We start from the raw sequence: 12,004 nt of genomic DNA, 5'->3' as shown, positions 1-12,004 counted from the left end.
GTCCTCAGAAAAGAATCAATTAATCCCAGGAGACTAAAGACAAAGATTGCATGTTCCAATGGTTTTGTAACTCTGCAGAGCCTGACAAAAGTGAACCCTTAGCTGTTGGGTCACATTGCATAAGACGCTGAGTGTGAACTCCAGCCATTCAGCCACGTTGTTTACCACCTGGAATAAGCCAGGCCTGGCACTGGTCCTGGTATTGATACGGTGACCAGCAAGGCAAAGAAGTGGCACTTACCTTCCAGGTTCCCCAAGAAGGTGGTAGACTAAAAAGGAATCTGGGGATTTTAGTCAGGTGTTCTGAAGGAGAATAAGCTTTGGAAAAATGCCTGCAGGTTAATGTTGAAAGATGGGACTTCAGCCTTTCTTTCCACTTTCTTTCCATCCTGGTCTCTTAAAACACCAAGTGCAAAAAATAGTTGTGCAATTCTGAATATACTAAATGCCATTGAATTAGACATTTTGTATGGGTGGGTTATAGGATATGTAAATTCTGTCTCAATAAAATTGTTGGAAAAATTTATCTGCTGTATTTAAGTTTTTCTAAAAAATGAATCTGGAGAAAAGAAATTGGTTACTCTCTGTGTAAGAGAGTTTACTTAGGAGGTGGAATTACCAGAAAATGAATATTTAAATTACTAGTACTTAAAATATTTCCCAATATGAATATTTATGTTTGCTTATTACTATGGGTATCTGTTATAAATTTTATAATATTTTATAAGTGTTACAATTAGAATTCAATCCTCAGTTCAATTCAGTTCAGTCGTTCAGTCATGTCCGACTCTTTGCAACCCCATGAATTGCAGCATGCCAGGCCTCCCTGTCCATTACTAACTCCCAGAGTTCACTCAAACTCATGATCATCTAGTCGGTGATGCCATCCAGCCATCCCATCCTCTGTCGTCCCCTTTTCCTCCTGCCCCCAATCCCTCCCAGCATCAGAGTCTTTTCCAATGAGTCAACTCTTCGCATGAGGTGGCCAAAGAACTGGAGTTTCAGTCCTAAATTATGTTATAATCAAGGTACTATTTTATTTTAGTAGAAAAGAGTAAGAAGTCATTATGGTATGTAATATAGATCATTAGTCCTAAAAGATTTAATAAAATTAATTATTTGGTCATCTTCAAAGACTGATCTGTTAGTGTCCAAATTGCATGAGTGAGTGAGTGAATGTTAGTTGCTCAGTCATGTCCAGCTCTTTGTGACTCCATGTACTGTAGCCCGCCAGGCTCCTCTGTCCATGGAATTCACGAGGCAAGAATACTGGAGTGGGTTGCCATTTCCTTCTCCAGGGGATCTTTCTGACCCAGAGATCGAACCTGGGTCTCCCACATTGTGGGCATATTCTTTACCATCTGAGCCACCAGGAAAGCCCATACAAATTATATAGCTATAAATGAAATTATTTATTTCTTTCATTTTCACATAAGCACTACATTCAAATTTCTGGTATGTATAAAAGCAAAATTATGAAATGAAATTTATGTGTGACATTTTGAAATTATGTTCTCTTATTGTTGATCTGTGCTTTCAGCAGCTGTATTAGTTACCAACGGCTGCATAACAAACTGTCCCAAAACTCAACAGCTTAAAACAACACACATTTATCATCTTAGTTTCTGTGAGTAAGAAATCCGGGTGCAGCCTGTTTGAGTGCCTCTGCCTCAGAGTCCCTCAGTGTCAGGCAGGGCTGCAGCCTCATTTGAAGGCTTGATGGACGGAGGATCTTCTTCTAAGCTCACTCAAATGGTTGTAAGCAGGATCCAGCTCCCCACGGGCTGTTGGAATGGAGGCCTAGGTCCCTGCTGGGATGTTGGAAGGAGTTTCCTGATCTGTGGGCCTCTGTCTGGAGTAGCTCATGACATGGCATCCAGCTTCCATCAGAACAGTCAAGCAAGAGAGGGTGAGCAAGATGGAAGCCAGTCTTTTTGTAAACAATCTTGAAAGTGACATCCCACCACTTTGCTGTATCATCTATTAGCAGTGAGTCACTAGCTTAGCCTATACTCAGCGGGGAAGGGAACATCACAAGGACAGGAGGCGAGAATGGGTGGGAGTAGGGGGGCGTGTTAGAGGCTGCCTACCACAACATTCCTCTCCGAAAGTTCTACATAATATGTATTATAACTTAGAATTTGTTTTCTTGCTAGGGATATTATGGCATCTCTTGAAATATTAGTAACACTCAAAGGTGTGATGGATTAAGGTCTAGAGAACAGTAAATTAGAAGTGTTACCACATCACTTTCTGTCTTACTGCTCCAGTCTGCTGTGAGCATTACCCTTTGTCCAGGATGGCTCAACACCCTCTGAAAACAGCCATTGGAGAAGGGAAATAGAGTGAGGGGAACAATGCACACGGTCCAGAAGTTGCAGCTCTCATTTCAGCTCAGATTCCATTTGCCAGAATGTAATCACATGGCCACACTCAGCTACAAAAGAGGCTAGGAAATTTAGTCTTTGGTTGGGCTCCATCGATTATCTGGAAAATTCACTTAGGTAGGACATTCTATAAAAATGATCCTAAAAATAAAGCAGAGGCCTTTCTCCTCACCTTTGTCTAATTGCCACCACATTATATAGGAAAATTCTGAGTTCCATACAGGTTTCTGGTACTAGAATTGTATATTGTCTCAAAGTGGTTGACATTAGTAATTTTTTTTTGTTTTTTAAAGAAATTGTATTAGCCAATCACCATGTATTTCAAATTGTAAACACAAAGCAATTACTCGCCATTCCCACCATCCTGTCGAGTGTAGAACTTTCTGATCACACATAGACTGTTTTAAGTGTAGGATTGTCAAAGAGTTCTCCAGTTCTCATATTTTTAAAACCAACTAGTGTCACTGTTGCCATTCTGATACATTACCTTGAGTGTTCTTTCCCATTTCTCAGTCTGGCAAATTCTTACTCATTTATGACCTGTTGAAGTTCATTACAAAATAAAATGAATTACACATGGAAAGCATGATCCTTAAACGGAATAATCAATAAATTAGACAATCAAAATCTTAAAGTTTGCTCTGTGAAAGACTGCGTTAAAAGAATGCAGAGATAAGCCACAGAGTTTGAGAAAATAGTTGCAAAGAATGTATCTGACAAAGGATTAGTATCTAGACTATACAAAAAACTCTCAAAATTCAACAGTAAATAACAAACAATCCAATTTAAAAAGACAAAAGATATTAAGAGGCATCTTTTTCAGATGTTCAGCCTCAGTCGATTAAGGAAATGCCAGTTAAGTCAGTGAGATATGTATATACCTATCAGAATGGCTAGAATAAAAAATAGTGACAATACCAAATGCTGGTGAGGATGCCAAGGAACTGGGTCACCGGCCCATTGCTGTTAGGAATGTAAATGTTACAGGCACTTTGAAAAACAGCTTGGCAGATTCTTTTAAAAATAAACATGCCACTATCACACAACCCAGACACCTGGGCATTTATCCCAGAAAAATGAAACCTTTTAAGTTAGTACAAAAACCTGTACACAAATGCTTGTAGTAGCTTTATTTGTAATAGCACTAAACTGGAAACAACTCAGATCCATTGATAAGTCAATGGCTAAACTAACTACGGTATGTTCAGCACTGCTGTATGCTGCCGTGCTGTGCTCAGTTGTGTCCAGCTCCTTGTGACCCCCTGGGCTGGAGCCTGCCAGGCTCCTCTGTCCATGGAATTTTCCAGGCAAGGATACTGGAGTGAGTTTCCATTCCTTTCTCCAGGGGATCTTCCCAACCCAAGGATCGAACCCATCTCTTGCATCTACTGTCAGGCAGGCAGATTCTTTAGCACTGACCCACCAGGGAAGCCATGTTCAGTGCTGCTGCTGCTGCTGCTGCTAAGTTGCTTCAGGTGTCTGACTCTGTGCGACCCCACAGACGGCAGCCCACCAGGCTCTGCCATCCGTGGGATTGGCATGAATGCTGGAGTGGATTGCCATTTCCTTCTCCAATGCATGAAAGGGAAAAGTGATAGTGAAGTCGCTCAGTAAGTGTCTGACTCTTCGTGACCCCATGGACTGCAGCCCACCAGGCTCCGCCATCCGTGGGATTGGCATGAACACTGGAGTGGGTTGCCATTTCCTTCTCCAATGCATGAAAGGGAAAAGTGAAAGTGAAGTCGCTCAGTCGTGTCTGACTCTTCGTGACCCCATGGACTGCAGCCCACCAGGCTCCTCCGCCCATGGGATTCTCCAGGCGAGAGTACTGGAGTGGGGTGCCTTTGCCTTCTCCATGTTCAGTACTACTCAGCAACAGAAAAGAACCAAGGAATGATACATGCCGCAACCTGGATGGGTTGTGCTGAATGGAAAAGCCAGTCCCAAAAGGTTGAATATCATATGATTCCATGTATATAAAAATGGAGAACAGATTACTGATTTCCAGGAGTTAAGGAAGGTGGGGAAGAGGATAAGGGAAGTGGTGTAGCTATTAAAAAGCAACAGAAGGGATCTGTGTGGTGATGGAAAAGTTCTGTGTCTTGACTCTATCAATGTTGATACCCTTCCTTTGTAAGATGCTATCCTTGGGGAAAACTGAGTGAAGGGTGCATGATATCTCTCTGTATTGGTTTTTACAACCACACGTGGAAATACAGTTATCTCAAAATTAAAAGTTTAACTAAAAAATTATGAAGTCCTTAGAATTCCATTGGGCTGTGGGCTCCATGGGGGAAGGAATATCTTTATTTCATGAACAGCTAGTACAGTGCCTACCTAATGAAAAATGCTTTAAACTGTTTGATGAGTTGCCTTAAGGGAGAGAGGCTGAACATATGAATGTAATCATATTAAGCACCCGTAACTGACAGTACACCATCAGATGAAGGTTATTTCTCTGCTGAACTATTTATTTAAAACTACCGAGCATCTACCTTAGCTCATTTGTCTTCTAAGTGCTAGAAATACAACAGGGAACAAAATTGGGGTACAGGGAAGGAATTCCTGCTTTCACGGGACTTACAGTGTAACTGGGTCAGAAGGTAATAAACCCAATACAGAAATTATATATGTTAGGAAGTGGTAAGTGCTAAGAAAAAATTGAGCAGTGTTTAGGGGCTGAGAATATGAAAGTGCAGAAGTGAAATGGATTGCAATTTGTAATTTTAACCACAGTTTAAAGACCAAGGGACAATGTCACTTGAGTAAAGTTTTGAAAGAAGTGAGAGGAAAACCATCAGGTATATGGAGGAGGAGAGTTCCTGGAAGAAGGAGCAGTCAGTGCAAAAGGCTATGAGGCAGAAAGGTGTCTAGCACGTTCAGGCCTAGCAGGGAAGTGAAACCAGGGTTGCAGGACAGAATGAGAGATAGAGAGTAGTTCGGCCCTGAAGTTAGACAAGAACATGGAACATGTAGCGACACTTAGGGTGTGGCAGAGTCGTTGGGTCCTACTTTGAATAAATGGAGAGACACTGGAGGCATTGAGTGGAGCAGTGAAATGATCCGACTTAAAGGTTAAAAAAGGATCCCTCTGGCTGTTGTGTTGAGAAGGAACAGTAGCAGAGCAAGGTAGAAGGAAGGACGAGAACTTCAGAAGCTACTTCAGTACTCTAGGAAGGAAGTGCTAGTGATGTGACTGGGGTGGTAGCAATAGAGTCCTGAGAAAAGATCCATTTGTGTTTAGATTTTGAAGGCAATGACTGTAGGATTTGCTGCCAGGTTAAATGTGCTTTGTGAAGGAAGGAGGACTCCAAGGCTTTGGAGCTGAGGACTTGGGCAAATGGAGGTGTCATTAACTGAGATGGGGGTGGAATGCAGGAATGGGGGGCACCTAAGGGGGGCACATGAGAAATACATGTTGAATTTGAGATATCTGAGTAGAGATGTTGAACAGGCAGTTGGATATTCCCATCTGGAGTTCAGAGAAGAAAAGAGCCTGGAGATATAAACTTGCGAGTTGTCAGCATTTCTGTGATATTTAAAACCATGAAACTAAATGAGATCTCCAAGGGAGGAGTTTCGTGAAGTCCAAAGACTGAACCTTCTAAAGGGGCCTAAAAGCCTAAAAGGACCCTTGAGAAGTCAGAGGGAGAGAGATTGGGAGAGACCAGCAGAGAGAGGATGACAAGTGAGAAAGGAAGAAAACTACAGGCTCTTGGATCCTGGAGGCCAGGTGAACAAAATGTTTCCTGGAGTAGGAGTCAGTGATCAGCTGATCGACTCTGTAGGTTAAGTAAGATAAGGACTGAGAATTCACCACTGTATTTAGGAATGTGGAGGAAACTATTGACCTCCATATATCAGAGAAGAATTATTTTAGTCTTCAAACTAATCTGTGGCTCATTTCATGGACAAAGTTAACTTTTAGAAAATTTTGTTTAGAAAGACTGCTTTTGGTTCCTCAAAAAGTTATAGAATTCCCATCAGTTCAGTTCAGTTCATTTCAGTCGCTTGGTGGTGTCTGACTCTTTGCGACCCCATGAATTGCAGCATGGCAGGCCTCCCTGTCCATCACCAACTCCCAGAGTTCACCCAAACTCATGTCCATCGAGTTGGTGATGCTATCCAGCCATCTCATCCTCTGTCGTCCCCTTCTCTTCCTGCCCCCAATTCCTCCCAGGATCAGAGTCTTTTCCAGTGAGTCAACTCTTCACATGAGGTGGCCAAAGTACTGGAGTTTCAGCTTTAACATCAGTCCTTCCAAATAACACCCAGGGCTGATCTCCTTTAGAATGGACTGGTTGGATCTCCTCACAGTCCAAGGGACTCTCAAGAGTCTTCTCCAACACCACAGTTCAAAAGCATCAATTCTTCGGCGTTCAGCTTTCTTCACAGTACAACTCTCACATCCATACATGACTACTGGAAAAACCATAGCCTTGACTAGACGGACCTTTGTTGACAAAGTAATCTCTGCTTTTGAATATGCTATCTAGGTTAGTCATAACTTTCCTTCCAAGGAGTAAGTGCCTTTTAATTTCATGGCTGCAATCACCATCTGCAGTGACTTTGGAGCCCCCCAAAAATAAAGTCAGCTACTGTTTCCACTGTTCCCCCATCTATTTGCCATGACGTGATGGGACCAGATGCCATGATGTTAGTTTTCTGAATGTTGAGCTTTAAGCCAACTTTTTCACTCTCCTCTTTCACTTTCATGAAGAGGCTTTTTAGTTCCTCTTCACTTTCTACCATAAGGGTGGTGTCATCTGCATATCTTTGGTTATTGATATTTCTCCCAGCAATCTTGATTCCAGCTTGTGCTTCTTCCAGCCCAGCATTTCTCATGATGTACTCTGCATATAAGTTAAATAAGCAGGGTGACAATATACAGCCTTGACATACTCCTTTTCCTATTTGGAACCAGTCTGTTGTTCCATGTCCAGTTCTAACTGTTGCTTCCTGACCTGCATATAGGTTTCTCAAGAGGCAGGTCAGGTGGTCTGGTATTCCCATCTCTTTCAGAATTGTCCACAGTTTATTGTGACCCACATAATCAAAGGCTTTGGCATAGTCAATAAAGCAGAAATAGATGTTTTTCTGGAACTCTCTTGCTTTTTCCATGATCCAGCGGATGTTGGCAATTTGATCTTTGGTTCCTCTGCCTTTTCTAAAACCAGCTTGAACATCAGGAAGGTCACAGTTCATGTTTTGCTGAAGCCTGGCTTGGAGAATTTTGAGCATTACTTTACTAGCGTGTGAGATGAGTGTAATTGTGTGGTAGTTTGAACATTCTTTGGCATTGCCTTTCTTTGGGATTGGAATGAAAACTGACCTTTTCCAGTCCTATGGCCACTGCTGAGTTTTCCAAATTTGCTGGCATATTGAGTGCAGCACTTTCACAGCATCATCTTCCAGAATTAGAAATAGCTCAACTGGAATTCCATCACCTCCACTAGCTTTGTTTGTAGTGATGCTTTCTAAGGCCCACTTGACTTCACATTCCAGGATGTCTGGCTGTAGGTGAGTGATCACACCATTGTGATTATCTTGGTCATGAAGATCTTTTTTGTACAGTTCTTCTATGATCCAGCAATTCCACTTCTAGGTATATACCCCAAAGAATTGAAAGCAGGAACTCAGATACTTGCATGCCAGTGTTCATTAGCAGCATTATTCAGCCTAACATAAAGGTAGAAGCAGCCCAAATGTCTATCAGCAGATGAATGGATAAACAAAACGTGGTATATACATACCATAGGATGTTATTCATCCTTAGAAGGAAATGAAATTCAAATACATCCTACAACTTAGGTGAACCTGGAAAACATACTAAGTGAAATAATCCAGACAGAGAAGAACATGACTTTACTTACATATCAGTTCAGTTCAGTCACTCAGTTGTGTCCAACTCTTTGCAACCCCATGGACTGCAGCACTTATATATGTGCTTACATATGCCTGTGTTATGCAAAGTCACTTCAAAGTTGTCTCCAACTCTTTGCGACCCTATGAACTGTAGCCCACAAAGCTCCTCTGTCCATGGGGTTCTCCAGGCAAGAAAACTGGAGTGGGTTACCGTGCCCTCCTTCAGGGGATCTTCCTGAATCAGGGATTGAACCCACATCTCTTACCTCTCCTGCATTAGTCGGCAGGTTCTGTACCACTTGCACCACCTGGGAAGCCCCCGCCTAAGTTACCTAAAATAGTCAAATTCACGGAGACAGAATGTAGAATAGAGGTTGTCAGAGGACGAGGGCCAGAAGGAATGGAGATTTAGTGTTTCAGTTCAGTTCAGTCGCTCAGCTGTGTCGGACTGTTTGCGACCCCATGAATTGCAGCACGCTAGGCCTCCCTGTCCATCACCAACTCCCAGAGTTCACTCAGATTCACGTCTATCGAGTCAGTGATGCCATCCAGCCATTTCATCCTCTGTCGTCCCCTTTTCCTCCTGCCCCCAATCCCTCCCAGCATCAGAGTCTTTTCCAATGAGTCAACTCTTTGCATGAGGTGGCCAAAGTACTGCAGTTTCAGCTTCAGCATCATTCCTTCCAAAGAACACCCAGGGCTGATCTCCTTTAGAATGGACTGGTTGGATCTCCTTGCAGTCCAAGGGACTCTCAAGAGTCTTCTCCAACACCACAGTTCAAAAGCATCAATTCTCCGGCGCTCAGCTTTCTTCACAGTCCAACTCTCACATCCATACATGACCACTGGAAAAACCATAGCCTTGACTAGACGGACCTTTGTTGGCAAAGTAATGTCTCTGCTTTTGAATATGCTATCTAGGTTGGTCATTTAATGGGTATGAAATTTCTGTTTGGGATGATGAAAAAATCCTGGAAATGGGTAATCATGATGGTTGTACAACAATATGAATATACTTAATGCCACTGAATTGTGCACCTTAAAAAAAGTTGAAATGGCAAATGCAAACCACAATAAAAAGAAAATATGGGATACAGATAAAACACTGTATAAAGGGAAACTGATTATATATACCTATATAATATATGTAAATAAAAATTGATGAATGAGTAAAGAAAAAGAAAGCTTTTTTAAAGTTTCATTTCTAAGAAATAAAGTTTTATCTCTAAGCTTGCTTTAAGCATCGTCTATGACTTGACTTTCCTTTGAGATGCAGTAGTACATGTTTGTTATATACTCCTTTCTTAATCGCTCAAGACTTAGCTGTTGCAGTTAAAGAAGATAATGTCCCCTTATAAAAGACATTATCTTCAGCAGGGCAGGGAGGAGTCAATTGTTACAGAGTGATCGAACTAATTAAAATTTTTAGAAAAAGAGTTCATTTAAAAGAAATATCTATATCTAACTATATGTATATATAGAGATAGCCCCTCATTTATAAAACCTTTTTCTCTCATATAATGGTTCTTGAAAATAATATTCCTTGGATGCACATGTAAATAATTTTCCTGCTAAAACCAGCATTTTTGATAATTTAGCAGAGCTGATATGGAGAAAACCTTGAGTACTGGAAGGTTTCGTGGCACAGCATATTTAATAACCGTGACAACTCAAGAATTTTAAGCAGACTCGCCTCCTTGTCTGGGATCAGTCGGCACCAGCGTGTCTCTCCTGGCAAGCCCTTAAATGTACTATTTCAGCCAAAACTGTACTAATGATGGTCTAGCAAATTTTAACAGGATATTTTTAAGACTTGATATTCTCATAATTAAAAAGAAAAAAAAAACTTTCCCCCATTCCTTTCAGAAGCCACTCCTCTGAAATATGTGGCAAATTAAAAAAAAAAAAAAGTCTGAAATTGCTTTACAGCCTTGATGAAACAAAGACTGGTGTGTTGGTGTGGCTGCAGGGAGCTCTGCACTGCTTTTGTATGATTTCAGAGGTGAATTTAGATGGCTGGAAGATAGATGGGTGCCAGATGCAGTGTGACATAGATTCAGGCAGCTGCTCCTGGGCTAGGTTTCATTAGCTGGTAAGTGCGCCAGCAGAAGCAGCAGAGCGAGGCCCCAAATGCCAAAATGACAGTGAGAACAGTGGAACAATACAATATTCACTAAGTGATTTTAATCTCAGAGATTAAATGTCACCCAATCAGTTTCCAGGTTTTAAAAACCAACTTGTATGAAGCCATTAGAGGGCCCAAGTCTTTGTCCACGGGGGTGAAAAGTTTTACTTAAAAAAAAAAAATTTTTTTTTATTAGTTTTAAAACAGAAAGTGTTGTAAACCCATTTTGGTAATATACAATTAAAAGTCATATCCACCTCCTCAACACACACACTGCAGAAAAGAAATGTATTCATTATTGCAACCAGGCAAATACTCCTCAATCAATGGACCCAATGTTGGTTTGTTTATCTATCTTTCTTAAAATGAAAGTCTTGGAAGAACTTCCCAAGCCTGTTCCAGCTTTAGGCCCCCCTCCCCAACCACTACCACACCCATTCTTCTTCAAAGAAAGACCAAGATCTCAAAACAGAGAGCGTATATTTATTTGCTTTTGAGACTTTATGATCTGCATAGCTAGTGGTGAATTTGTACCCAGCCACATAATTAATCATGAATTAAAACCATTTTTTTTCCCCTAAAGAATTCCTGCTCTTACTACTTGTGGGGTCATAAGTAATTATGAAGCTGACTCCAGAACTCCTCATGCTTGATTTCAACTCACATGTTTTCTCGGCCGAGAAAAGGATCCTTTATTTAGTATATTAAACTTACTAAACTTATCTTTGCTTTCCTGTAAAGAGTGTTATGATCTAATACATCAGTGATGCAACCATTTTACTTGGGGTAATTTTTAAAATTAAAATGAACATGAAGTAAATAATTGATTGAACATGTACATATTTGAAAACTGTAAATCTAGCCAGTCTCTGCTTTTCTTATTTCGTTTTAGGAAGCTAACGCATCACTTATAATAGCTCTGAGGCATTACAGTGTATTTCTTTTTTTTCTTCCAAATGCATGTGCGCTCAGCTCTCTTAATAACAATAGGTGTTGTATATGTGCTCAGTGGCAAACAGCTTCCATTGTGTTTTAGTATTTTGCTTAGTAATAATATTGTGATACTACTCTTTTTTTAGTCTACAGCATGGTTAAAATTTTAGAAATATGCTCTGATTGAGGCAGAAACTCTGAATGTTCAGAAGCAATTATAATGTTAATTAATGGCTATATGATACCTACCAAATTTTAATATATTCTTGACCTGAATATATGGCATACATGTTCTCTGAAAGTTTAATTTGTTTGGGACAATACTTCCATCTGTGCACTTACATTTGAATTTAAGGGAATCATATCTTAGGTGACATGATTTTATTTATTTTTATTTAATTTGGGGGGAGGGGAAAGGATGATTTCTAAAATCTGTTAACATGTGAAATAGCATAGTTTAAAATTTGGTTAGAACTGTTAACCTTACTCATAGAGAATAGATTGATGGTGCCAGGGGCAGAGAGCAGGGGGTGCACAAGAGAAGTGAAGGCAGTCAAAATGTATAAACTTCCACTTAAAGAAATCCTGGTGACTGGGATTAACAATGTGTGTATGTATGGGCTGTCTCTTCAGTCATGTCCCACTTTTTGCGACCCCATGAACTGTAGCCTGCCAGGCTCCTCTGTCCATGGGA

General features: G+C 40.8%; 1 protein-coding gene across 5 annotated transcripts in view; it reads left to right on the top strand.

The window, feature by feature from the left end:
* SERTAD2 (SERTA domain containing 2) overlaps positions 1-12,004 on the top strand; it is a 116,212-nt gene that overhangs the window by 49,601 nt on the left and 54,607 nt on the right. For 2 of the 5 annotated variants that reach the window (XR_011569306.1, XR_011569305.1), the window contains exon 2: positions 1-12,004. This exon is cut by the window's left edge; it is cut by the window's right edge and continues 26,185 nt beyond it. The exons of the other annotated variants lie outside the window; for them this stretch is intronic. The gene's annotated coding sequence lies outside the window, so the exon portion shown is untranslated. 5 annotated transcript variants of the gene reach the window in all.

Source organism: Bos indicus, chromosome 11, assembly GCF_029378745.1.
Source record: "Bos indicus isolate NIAB-ARS_2022 breed Sahiwal x Tharparkar chromosome 11, NIAB-ARS_B.indTharparkar_mat_pri_1.0, whole genome shotgun sequence".
NCBI classification, from domain to species: domain Eukaryota; kingdom Metazoa; phylum Chordata; class Mammalia; order Artiodactyla; family Bovidae; genus Bos; species Bos indicus.
This window is presented reverse-complemented; position numbering and strand designations above follow the sequence as displayed.